This window comes from Urocitellus parryii, chromosome 3 (assembly GCF_045843805.1).
Source record: "Urocitellus parryii isolate mUroPar1 chromosome 3, mUroPar1.hap1, whole genome shotgun sequence".
NCBI lineage: Eukaryota > Metazoa > Chordata > Mammalia > Rodentia > Sciuridae > Urocitellus > Urocitellus parryii.
Genome location: NC_135533.1, coordinates 168,971,788 through 168,985,154, shown reverse-complemented (window position 1 = coordinate 168,985,154; position 13,367 = coordinate 168,971,788).

The following is a 13,367-nucleotide window of genomic DNA, read 5'->3' as shown; positions in this document are numbered from 1 at the left end:
TTTTTAAAAAAAATTTAATACATTTATTTATTTATTTATTAGGTGGTGCTGAGGATTGAACCCAGTGCCTCACATATGCCAGGCAAGCACTCCACCACTGAGCCACAACCCCAGCCCCTTATTAACATCTTATATATATGGAGATGTACATATCAATAAACCAACATTCAATTAATGAACCAATATTAATACATTTTCACTAAATAAAGTTAGTTAATACTTTACTCAGATTTCCTTAGTTTCTATTTTTTTTTAAATTTTTATTTATTTATTTAAGTCCTGGGGATTGAACCCAGGGGTACATTACCACTGAGCTACATCCCCAACCCTTTTTATTTTTAAATTTTGACACAAAGTTTAACTTGCTGAGTCTGGCCTCAAACTTGCAATCCTCCTGCCTCAGCCTCCCAAGTCTTTGGGATTGCAGGTGGGTGCGCCTCTGTGCTTGGCAAGATTTCCTTAGTTTTTTTTAACCCATGTCTTGTTTCTGTTCCAGAATCTCATCCAGGCTACAGCATCACATTGAGTTGTCATGTCCCTCGAGGCTGCCCATGGCTGTGACAGTTTCTCATATTTCTGTTTCTCATGACTTTTACAGTTTTGAAGGCCATGGAGACCCGTGCTCTTTTATGGTGAACTCACGCCCTGGGGTTAGTGGGCAGTTCTAGAGTAAGCCAGGGTCGGAACCAAGGGAGGCTCCTGCCCAGTGACTGCCCTGGCATTATCCCAGAGGACAGAAGGGCCTGGGGTCCTGACTTTTCCCTGGGGGACTTCCATTTGGAGCTCTGCCACCGAGGAGGAATAGAAGAAGAGAGTGTACGGGGACTGGCCAAGCCTCTTTTGTCTTTTTTAAGAAAAGCTTTAAGGGGACAGGTAACCTTATCGGTGGAAGAAAATTCAGGACATAGATAAAGGACCTACTTGGGAGGGTTTGGAGGAGTCCAAGCGCCTTCTCACATCTCCCTGCTCAGAGCTGGTAAGCAGGGCTGGACCGGAGGACAACATTGCATCACAAGGCCAGAATTTCCTAAGGAGCAGCTCTCAGACCTGGAGTTCAAACAAATGTCCCTGGCATGCCTGCCACCCTCCTTAGCATGAAAGACTTGTTGAAAATGAGACTAAGCTGGGCATGGTGGCACCTGCCTATGATCCCAGCCATACAGGAGGCTGAGGCAGGAGGATCCCAAGTTCGAGGCTAGCCTCAGCAACTTAGTGAGGCCCTAAGCAACTCAGTGAGACCCTGACTTTAAATTTAAAAGTTAAAAATGGGCTGGGGATGTGGCTTAGGGATCAGCCTGTGTCCAGTGAAACCTCAGTGACTATGGCAGAAGCCTCTGCCCTTTCAATGACTGGGGTTTATCGATCGAGAAAATTCTCGATTCACACACAACCACTTGTGAACGGCAGGCTGGTTTGAAAGCCATCTGGAACTTGGCTGTCATATTACTGGTATCCGATAGTCTTTTCCAAGGACCACACTGATAAATACAGCCAGTTCTCATTTGTGCACACCATTTAGGGCTGGCAGATAGGAGCTGAGTTATCATTTGCCTAATGAAAGTTCCTGTACACAATTTTCAGAGGAAAAACTATTGTGTATAATGCAGAATATCCAAATATGGCTGACGGAAGCCAAAGGTATTTCTTCTGTTGTTCCTGACTGATTGTTGAGAAAAATCTCTTGGGGTTGGTCACTGGGTGACTTCAATGATCCCATTCCCAAAGATTCTCTCCTTTTTCACCTGGCCCCATGGCTTCCCCTAGAGGCTGAATCTTGGTGTGTGTGTGTGTGTGTGTGTGTGTGTGTGTGTGTGTGTTTTACTGGGGATTGAACCCAGGGTTGTGCTTAACCACTAAGCCACATCCCCAGCCCTTTTAATGTTTTGTTTTGAGACAGGGTCTCCCTAAGTCGCTTAGGGCCTCGCTTAGTTGCTGTGGCTGGCTTTGAATGTGTGATCCTCCTGCCTCAGCCTCCAAGCTGCTGGGGTCACAGGCATGCACGACTGCTCCCAGCCTGTGGTTTTTTTTTTTTTTTTTTTTTTTTAGTGAGAGAGGAGAGAGAGAGAGAGAGAGAGAGAGAGAGAGAGAGAGAGAGAGAGAGAGAGAATTTTTAATATTTATTTTTTAGTTCTCGGCGGACACAACATCTTTGTTGGTATGTGGTGCTGAGGATCGAACCCGGGCCAAACGCATGCCAGGCGAGCGCGCTACCGCTTGAGCCACATCCCCAGCCCCCGTGTTTGTTTTTAAACATTTTAAAAGTTGAGGTATAGCATGCATCCATAAAACTCATAAATCTTTTTCTTTGGCACTTGGGATTGAATTGATAAGGTCTTGCAAAATTGCTGAGGTTGGCCTCAAACTTTCGATCAGCCTTGGGAGTTTTGGGATTACAGGTATGTGCCACTGCGCCCAGACAAGCACACTAATCTTAAATACACGGCTCAATAAACTTTTCTGCATACATTCCACCCATGTAACTTTTTCCAAGATCTAGATTTGAAACAGTCCCTGCTCCCTGTGCCTCCTTCCCCAGTCAATACGCGCATCCTCACAGAGTAACTATTCCGGCCTGTGGCACCAGACAATCATTTCTCTTGTTCTAGAACTTCACATAAGTTGTTCGGACTCTTTTGGGTTTAGTTTTTCTCAGTCAGCAGTGTGTTTGAGATTCCTCAGTGTGGTTGTCGGTCTCAGTAATTCATTCCTTTTAACACTGAATAATGTCCTGGTTTGTGGCTCTGTTACAGTTTGGTGATATCTTGTACGAATGCTTTGCAGTTTGGGGCTATTGCTAATAAAGTTGCTATAAACCTCCTTCTGTGGTTAGGCACTGTGGTGCACACCTATAATCCCAGTGGCTGGTTAAGCGGAGGCAGGAGGATCAAGAGTTCAAAGCTAGCCTCAGCAACTCAGTGAGACCCTGTCTCTAAATAAAAGGGCTGAGGATGTGGCTCAGGGGTTAAGTGCCCCTGGGTTCAATCCCTGTTTAAAAAGAAAAAGAAAAAGAGAAAGAAATCCTGTGAGTGTTAGGATAAGCATGGCAGCTCATTTCTGTTGGGCAGACGCTTGGCAGGGGCGTTGCTGGTTTGTAAGGGAGCCGAATGTTCAGCTACAGAAGATTGGCCCACAGTGATTGTATCAATTTGTAGGTTGCACTTTTGACATCTTCACTACATAGGTTTTTGTTTCTTTTGACACATTGAGGTCACTTCCATGCACAAGGCTTTAGATTGTGGAGGGCAGAGAAGGAGATGTTAGTGAGATTGCATCTTAGATAAACAGATGGGCCTACATTTTGAACTTGGAAGAAATGAGGGTCAAAGGTTGGGGTATTTGCTGTTGAAACCTGGAACAAATCAGAGGGAGCTGTTTCTCCTGGTCTATTTGTTTACCACCCCCTGCCTCCTGAGAATGGAAATATCACGGGAACAGGGACTGTGCCTCTCCAGGGACCTGTCTTCAGTGGCTTGCCTAGTTCTTGGTAGCTAAGTGCACAGTGAATAAAGATTAACTTAAAAAAATGTAGCACATACTCATGCCAGGCTCTGCGGTAAGACTCTACTGCTATGGTCTCATTTAAGACTCATAACGGTCCTTTGAGATTCTGGAAAAGTGAGGTTCCTGTTTTACAGATAAGGAAGCTGAGGTACTGGACAGGTTGGGGTACATGCAGGCAAGTGACAGTCTGTGAACTCAAGGGGACTGTGTGTGTGTGTGTGTGTGTGTGTGTGTATAATAGGAAGAGCCACCAACCCATTTTATAGAGGGTTGGTGGCTCTTCCATTTACAGAGGAGGAAACCAAGGTTAAGAGAGGTTAAGGAATGCTTCTTTTTGGGATCAGCTGAGCCAGCCTTCCTACCAAGCTATTTCTCTTCGGGGGGAACTGGGGATTGAACCCAGGGGTGCTCTACCCCTGAGCCACATCCCCAGACCTTTTTTTTTTAAAAAAAATTTTATTTAGAGACAGGGTCTCACTGAGTTGCTTAGGGCCTTGCTGAGTTGCAGAGGCTGGCTTTGAACTTGTGATCCTCCTCCCTCAGCCTCCCGAGCTGCTGGGACGACAGGCGTGCGCCACGGCTCCCAGCCCAAGTTATTTCTTAAAGTTCCAATATTTTTAATGCAGATCCCTGGCTGCTCCCCACCCCAAACCTCCCACTCTCCTGCGCCCACAGTAACTGGGCATCACTAGGCCCAACCCCAGCCTCTGCCTTAGCACCTCACTTTCACAAAGCCACCCTGTCGTGTGAGATGTCACCTGCCACCTCTCTCTGCGCCGTCCCCAGGGATGGAGGGCGTCAGACCCAGCGATCCTTCCCCAGCATGCTGGGCCCTGTTGGAGCGGGTGCCAGGCTCTGGGAGGTGTTCCTTTCCAGGGGTCTGCTGACATCACACTGGTGTTGAGTTCTCCGCTGGGAAGGGAACGAGGACACTGTCTTCCATCAAAGGAAGCCTTCACCATTCAGTCTCCAGGGCCTTCTCACTGCTCCATCCATTCAACCTCCAGGACTCAGAGGCCCAGACAAGTGCTCTCCTGGAACCTGAGCCAAGGTGCTGGATGAGGAGCCCCCGCCCAACCAGGAGGCTGAGGGCCAGTCTTCCCCTCCACACCTGGGCTTGGTGGGCGGGCTGTTTCATTCCCCCGAAAATCTAGCAAAATATTTCGCACAGGTAACCTATAAATCCATTGCTGGTTTGAACAATTGCAACAATCCAGTTGCATAGGACATTTTAAAAGTAACATTCCTCCTTACTGTCCCAGCTGAGCCTGAATCTCACCCTGTTCCCAGGGTCATCACTGGTTTTGAGGCTGCATTTGTATTTTGCAAATTGGAGAGGCTGGATATTACACACACACACACACACACACACACACACGTACACACACATGTACACACACACCCATGCAGTCCCCTTGAGTTCACCCACAGAGCTGCCACTTGTCAGCAGCTTGCTTTTTCAATGTTACAATACATCCTGATGGAATTTCTATGCCAGTTCATGTAAATACACCTCACTCTCTTGATCTGCTGCAGTATGTACCCGACAGTTTAAATTTTAAAAATCCCCTCTAGTTGGACACTTAGGCTATTCAATTTTTCACAACTACAAATGATTTCACTCCAAACATCCTCTCTGTCCACATGTGCAAACTTTTCTCTGGAGTAGATGCTGAAGAGCAAGTGGCAGACCAAGAAGCCTGTTTTAAATTATAGCAGATGTTGCCAAAGTACCTTCCAGAATGGTTTATTGCCCTTTACACACCCGGGAGTGTCTGACATTACCAGATTTTTTTTTTTTTTTACACCACTAACATTGGGTACTATGAATCTAAGTTTGTGTACTGACAACTAATTGGTAGTATTAAAAGTCGGGGTAGTGGTTCCCCTTGTGGGGGTGATAGTGGATGGGAAGGGGCCTTGGGGGAGGCTTCAATTGGAGCCTGTTGATGTTCTTTTTCTTGATCCAAGTGGTGGTTACACAGGTATTATCAGTTTCTCAAAATAAATTAAGTGGTAGGCTCAGAGAGGTGCCCTTTTATATTCAAATGTTAGAAAGTTCCAAGTTCTCCCCTCCCCCACAATCCAACAGGTGACAAAACCGCACCCAGGAGCATTTTACTTTGGAGGCTGAGCCTTCTTTTGTGAATACACTGGCCTTCTGGAACCCTTCTGGGATGTCCTCCTTGTAGGTCTTGTGGGAGTCCAACGCCTGAGAGAGGAAGGCCCTTCCAGGAAGGGGACTCTCCAGTGACTGGGCGTCAGCTCTGTTTCCAACCAAACTGCCTCCCCGTGTAGCCATCACTCACCCCCGTTTTACAGACTCAGAGACCTGGGACTTAGAGCCGTGAGATCCTGCCCAAGGTCCCCAAGTGTCCAACGGCAGAGTCCTACTTCCTTTCCGTCCTTTAAGCCACAGCTGTTCATGTGACAGGCTTGGGGCCGGGGTCCAGTGAGGTGGCTCACTGTCTTCCCATGTTGCAGGTGGGAACAGTCTCAAAAAGTTTAGGTGACTTGCGCGGATCCCCTGGTTAGTAGGTGGGGGGGGGCAGGTCTGAGGCAGGGCTCCAGCCAGGCAGGGCCTGCGGTGGAGGGTTCCGCCATGATGCAGATGCTCTCTAGGTTGGCAAGATGGTAGCTGCTGGCCCCAGTGGGGGCCATTTAGCACTTGGAATGTGACGAGTCGCTCCTGAGGGTCTGACATTTAGTTTTACTTAATTTTAATTGATTGAAGTGGGCTATATTGGACAGTGCAAGTCTAAGGAGTCAGGACAGAGAAGAAGCGCTTCAGGCACAGATAGGAGAGTAGCCACCGGGTGGGACACCATGCAGGCCACCCCGAGGAACCCAACATGGACCATCACAGTTCTTGCTTAGGGCACCAGAAACCATCCCCTGCGGAAAGCCCCAGGGCTTTATAATCGGTTGCTTCCTTTACAAGCTGCTTCTTTTTTTTTTTTTAAAGTGTGAAATTGGTTGATTTTTTTTTTAATATTTTATTTTTTAGTGTTTGGCGGACACAACATCTTTGTTTGTATGTGGTGCTGAGGATTGAACCCCGCCCGCAAGCATGCCAGGCGAGTGCGCTACCGCTTGAGCCACATCCCCAGCCCTACAAGCTTCTTAACCTTGTGTTTAAATGGATATGAAAACAGAGCTGGCTTGCTGGGTGTGGTGGTGCAGGCCTGTAATCCCAGGAGCTTGGGAGGCTGAGGCAGAAGGATCGTGAGTTCAAAGCCAGCCTCAGCAACTTAGTGAGGCCCTAAGCAACTCAGTGAGACCCTGTCTCTAAATAAATATAAAAGGGCTGGGGATGGGGCTCAGTGTTTAAATGCCCCTGGGTTCAATCTCAGGTACCAAACACCAAATGAAAAATCCCTCCAAAAACAAAACAAAACAAAACAAAACAAAACAAAAAAAACCCAGCTGGCTTTAAGAATAGACGAGAAACTACACAGCGCACTAAGCTACTTGACACATTGTTATGACTTCAGTTATTATTCTTATTGATCAGAGGCCCACATGGCTTTGGGGCAGGAGATACAATGGCAAAGCACATTCATGTTTCAACAGTGCAGATGCAGGTCGGTGCAGCCTAAAGCTCCCACACTCTCCCAGGACAAGTCCCCTGCCAGGTGAAGACCGTGCCATTCATTTTGGATGCAGCCACACCCAGGAATGGTCTCCACTTCCATGCACATGTGAACGACTCTGATCAGCCCTTTGGAAGAGTGCCATCGGGCTCACTCTAACCCTGTGGCTCCACAGCCGCCTCCTGGCTTTACCCCACGGCCAGGGCCGGCTCCACGCATGCGCGGTCGGATCCACCGTGTTGGCTTATTGTCCTGCGCAGCATTTGGTGGGAAGTTCATTCATAACCTACGTGTGGGTCCGGCCTGATGGTCTGCTGTCATTCACTCCTTAAAACTCCATTCCATAAAACTCCAGGAAGGAGTTTTATGTTTCCCTGTGTTTTTTTTTTTTTTTTTTCCTTTTTTTCTGAAGACTCACTTTATCCTTCTGTGTTGGCCTCTATTTTTTTTTGGGGGGGGGTACCAGGGATTGAACCCAGGGGTGCTTAACCACTGAGCCACTTCACCAGCCTTTTAAATATTTTATTTAGAGACAGGGTCTCACTGAGTTGCTTAGCACCTTGCCATTGCTGAGGCTGGCTTTGAACTCATAATCCTCCTGCCTCAGCCTCCCGAGCTGCTGGGATTACAGGCGTGGGTCAAGGTGCCTGGCTCTTTCAGCCTCTTCAAGCGCTGGGTCAAGGGTCAACCTAATAAGGACACAGGACATGTTCACTGGGATTTATTTTTAACCAGGTTCTCTACTATTTCCTGCTACTTCTCTCTGGTCAATACCTGCTGGATCTTGGCAGTTCATTTATTAAGTTTGAAAACCCACAAGAAGCAGCCCCTCTGCTGGGTGACCCTAGGAATATCAAATTCCTTTCTGTTAAGGGAGTGCCCCATGTAGGCTGTGGTACCAAGACCTAGGCCAGAGGAGCCCCTGGTCCCCCCTGGCCCTGGGCCTGGGCCTGCATGGTTCCATTTCCACTGAAGGACAGAGTTCTACCCCCACTGAGGGGCCATTGCACCTCTGCAGACATTGGAAGCAGACTCTTGGAGCCCACAATTGACCCCGGGGTGGCTCTTGCTGCTCAGTGGGGTGTGACCAACGGTTCAGTGACCACCTGACGCCCACGTCTTTCTGGATGCGGGCAACTGCGCCCGACCATTGACCAGTGGAATCCCTGGGTCAGTGGTTGAGGGTATTTTCAACTGTGGTAGATCTTGGCACAGGTACAAGCTCGCTTTAAACCTCTTAGGAGTGGACTTTAAAGGAATGTTCTGGTAAGTTCTGAAAAGATTCCTCAAGTCACGCTCATAATCACTCCTGGAATGTATTTGCTGAATGGTTTTGGAATTTTGGAGAAAACAGATTTTTTTTTTTCCCTCTTTAAGCAGATCTGGTTTCTAAGTCTCTGTGGGGAGGCTTGTGGGTAGGCCAGGAGAGGGGCCTTGGTGGAAGGGCCCTTGGAGGTCAGGGACTGAATCCCCTTGATCCACAGCTCAGGCTGACATGGGGGCAGATGGTGGGGACTGTGCCCCCTGGGGGTGCCTGTCCCGCAGGAAGAAGAGATTCCAGGGAGCCTGGGATTCAGGACTGAGAGAAGGGGAGAGAGGAGACATCCAGAAGGGCCTTGCCAGTCTCAGGACGAGGGCAGCGCTCAGCGGGTGAAATCCAAAACAGCCCAGGAATGCAAGAAAAGAAGCTTGTCCTGCTCAGAATCCAACCCAGCCCAACCCAACCAAAACAAGGCAGAGCAAACCCGACCAGACCCAAACAACCAAAACACCACCAGAAACAAAAATCCAACAACAAATCCCCAAATCAAAAATACGCCAAAAAACTCCAAACACTCTAGAAACAACAGAGTATTATCTTCTGCCTATCAGATCTACAAAAATAAAAACATAGTGATAGCTGGCGTTGGAGAGGGTTTGGGGAAATCGAGGCTCTGGGCATCCCCTGGAGCAGTGTGGTCATCCTGCGGGGAAATGTGCCCCAAAGCCCTGTGAAGCCAGGTGCAGTGGCCCACGCCTGGAATCCCAGAGGCTCAGGAGGCTGAGGAAGGAGGATGGCAAGTTCAAAGCCAGCCTCAGCAACTTAGTGAGGCCCTAAGTAACTCAGAGAGACCCTGTCTCTCAATAAAATACAAAAACAGGGTTGGGGATGTGTCTCAGTAGTTGAGCGCCCCTGGGTTCCATCCCTGGTACCAAAAATAAATAAATAAATAAACAAATACATAAGTAAATAAAATAAACAGCCCTATGTACTATGCACTCTAATATCCATGCTATTCCAATCCTAGGAATTTGCTTCAAAAAATAATTGAACGTATGCACAAGGATATATATATATATATATATATATATATATAGTCAAGGATGTGTATTACCCAGCATTGTTCATAATAATAAAACAACTAGCAATAAGGGAGGTGTCCAGAGGTAGGGGATTAGTTGAATGCACTGTGCCATCTCTGTAAAATATTAACAACCCGTGGCTGATGTTGCAGACCTATGTTTACTAACATGGGAGATGTCAACTGTCTATATTTAAAGATTAAGTGGAAAGCAAGGTTACAGAATGTGCTGTATACATTATGCCATATGCAGTGTTATGCTATGTATTTAGTGTTACTTGCATAACTCCACATACACATATACAACTACAGTGCTACTTGTATCAATTATGTATCCATGTTTGTGGGTGGAGATGTGTCTACATATGTATATTATATAAATTTATGTGGAAAATATTTGGAAGAATATAATTCAAAATGTCCTCAGTGGTTATACTCAATTAGTAGAGAATCTCATTCATTCATTTTTTTTTTTTTTTTTATAAAACTGGTTGGTTGGTTCACTCCACAAAGATAACTCTTTTTTTTTAAGAGAGTGAGAGAGAGAGAATTTTAATATTTTATTTCTTAGTTTTTGGCAGACACAACATCTTTGTTGGTATGTGGTGCTGAGGATAGAACCCAGGCCGCACGCATGCCAGACGGGCGCGCTACCACTTGAGCCACATCCCCAGCCCTCATTCATTCATTTTTGTAGTTCTTTGTACTTTACCAGTTTTTCTATTTTTGCCATGAACTTGTTACTTTTATCATCAGAAAAATAATTTGTTACTCTTAGTTTAGGGAAACAAAGGAGACTGGTTAAGTCTGTCACCACAGTGTCGGCTAGTCTAAATGCAATTATCCTCTCATTCCAAGACTGTCCCCAGCTCTTGCACATGTTAGAAGCCCCCTGGGATCCCAGACCCATCTTCAGTGATGATAATTATAATGGACAAGAGGATGATAATGGTGTTCATTTATTGAGCATCTACTATGTCCCAGGCATTGGCTGAGCACTTCCTGTGCTTTCCTACCATAGCATAATAGTTACTATCATATCTTTGGATTTCCAAGAAGGAGGCTGAAATGGGAACTTCAGTCCCCCCAAGCGTCTCTGGGTGAGGCATCTTCCATCAGCCAGGACTTGTCTGAGAAGGGAGCAGCTGTGTTTAGCCAATGCTCCTAGCAACTGGGCCATGGGTGTGCTGGATTAGTATAAAGGCGACCTGGGTGGAGAATACCAATCTCATACAATTAGTCTCCTCCTCCTCCTCCTCCTCCTCCTCCTCCTTCTTCTTCTTCTTCTTCCTCTTCCTCTTCCTCTTCCTCTTCCTCTTCTTCTTCTTCTTCTTCTTTTTTTTTTTTTTTGTGCCAGGGATTGAACCCAGGGGTGCTTAACCACTGAGCTGCATCCCCAGCCCTTTTAAAATATTTTATTTACAGAGAGTGTCTTGCTGAGTTGCTTAGGGCCTCACTAAGTTTCTGAGGCCGGTTTTGAAATCACGATCCTCCTGCCTCAGCCTCCAGAGCTGCTGGGGTTACAGGTGTGCACCACTGCGCCTGGCGGTATCCCCATTTATAAAACTATGACTCAGAGCGGTTGAAAATCTGATCCAGGGCTACCCAACTAGTGAGAACTGGGTTTCGAGATGGGTCTGAAGCCCATGCCGTCAGCCCCGAGCTAGGCAGCTTGTAATTTCCCAGAAAGCAAAGGGATTGCAGTTGTGGGTAGAGACCCTCCCACATCCTCTGCCCCACCAGGTGTCCCCCCACACCTGTTCTCTGCTTCTCATTAGCATCTCAGCTGATCAGCAGTTTCAACTCAGCCTTTTGAAGGAGAGAACTACAAATAGCCTTTGTATTTCTGCAGAGGTCCCTGAAGGTTGCATGGTTGGTGGGCGGAGTGGTTGCTAGGAGATATTTCTCAAGAAAGACTCCTTTGGAAAATGAGCTCAGGCTGGGTCCCCAGTTGGTGGACCATTCCATCCCAACGAGCATACCTCCCAAAGTATTAAGAGTGGGTCCAGCCGGGCGCGGTGGTGCACGCTTTAATCCCAGTGGCTCTGGAGGCTGAGGCAGGAGATCACAAGTTCAAAGCCAGCCTCAGCAATTTAGCAAGACTCTAAGCAATTCAGTGAGAGACCCTCCCTGTCTCTAAATTAAAATATAAAAAAAGGGCTGGGGATGTGGCTCGGTGGTTAAGCGCCCCTGGGTTCAATCCCTGGTACAAAAGAGGGAGAGAGAGAGGGAGAGAGAGAGAGAGAGAGAGAGAGAGAGAGAGAGAGAGAGAGAGAGAGAGAGTCCAATTCCTTCTCTAACCGGTTCTTCTAGGTGCCAGCTCAGAGCGTATCTTGGATTATAAACAATCTCTGTGCCAGACAGACTCAGAATCCTAGAAGGGGCTGTTTAAGGCGATCCACCTGCATCCCCCAGTCTATAAATGGGGAAAATGCGGCCCAGGGGGTCCTGCCTGACGGTGGCAGCTTAATGATTTCTCTCTCGTCCATGCCCACAGCAGCTTCCCCTCGGTCCTGCAACGTCAATCATCAGGACTCAGAATGTGAAGACCGGGGACAGTTTCCTGTGTTAATCCCATGTTCCAAGTGTTTGGTGGCGGAGGTGGGGGCAAATCATTACTTTGCTTGAGTGGCATTTATTGGGCACCTACTGTGTGCCAAACACTGGGGTTGGAGCTTTAGGATCTTCTTCAGCTAACACTGACCTCTGGATCGTTTTGCGATGAGTTTGTACTGGCCGTTTCTTTCACATTTTCCCATTTATTTTATTTTACTTTATTTTTTTTGGCATACATTTCGAATGTGCTCAACCCTGAGGGGTCGTTCCGAGTCTTTGTGATTTTAAAATTTTCTTCATTTGCTTTTTCTAAACATTCAGCCATGATCATGGAAGACCCTGACAACCCGAAAAAATAATTTTGCTTAAAATAATTCAGGGGACGACTGGTCATGGGAACCCAAGCCTCTTGGGCCAGGGCACTCTTTAGAACAGCCCCTTCCTTGGACAGGCTACAGCAGGAAAAGCAACACAACCATCGTCCACAGAACCAGACACGTTCCCCCTACCAAACTTCCCAGTGGTATAAATATCCCCATTTTACAGAGGAAGAGACTGAGGCTCAGAGAGGTTGAGTCATTTGTCCGCAACCCCACAGCTGACAAATGGCAGAGTTAGATTTGCCTCCTGCACCTGGAGGGGACCCTCTGCTTGGAGGCATCTAAACCTGGCCTGGGTTTTTTGCATCCCCAGGTGGCAGGGGGGGACACCTGGGTTTTCTGGAATGGGACAAAGCCAAGGAAATTGGCAGTGATACCCGGTCCAGATCCCGTTACGCCAGCGCGATCACATTTCTCCCATTCTGGCGCCATATGAGCAGGGCAGAGGGCCGGGCAGCAGCCCCTCCCCTGGTTATTCAAGTAGAAAATTACAGGTGCCCAAAATAGCCCAGCATTCTTTTATTAATGAACAAGCAGAGAGCTGGGGTGTGTGGGGGGTGCGTAGATCTTTTTCCACTGGTGACTTTCCCAAGGCCTGCAGGGCTGCACGGCTCTCAGAGGGGATCTCGAAGGACCTGGACATGGGTTCCCAGGGGGCACCGAGGACAGGACCCCAGATGGGAGTCCGTCCCAGCCATCCCTGTCCAGCCACGTGGCCTGGGGCCAAGGACTCGGCTTATCTGGGAATTCCTTTCTCCTTTGGTAAAATGGGATGAGACCTAAACTCACACCCAAGTTGATTTTCTCCCGACTGTAATGGCGATAGCTGCTCCTTGCAGACAAGGTAGAAAGTGGAAAAAATTAAAAAAAAAAAATACGAAAATGGGCATCCTGTCTCCCTGTGCCCTCGGCCCCTTCCTCAGGTGAGGTAACCTGGATTAGTCTTGGAGTGCATCCTCCTGTCTGCTTCCTGAGCGAGGGTGAAGGGCTGGCCG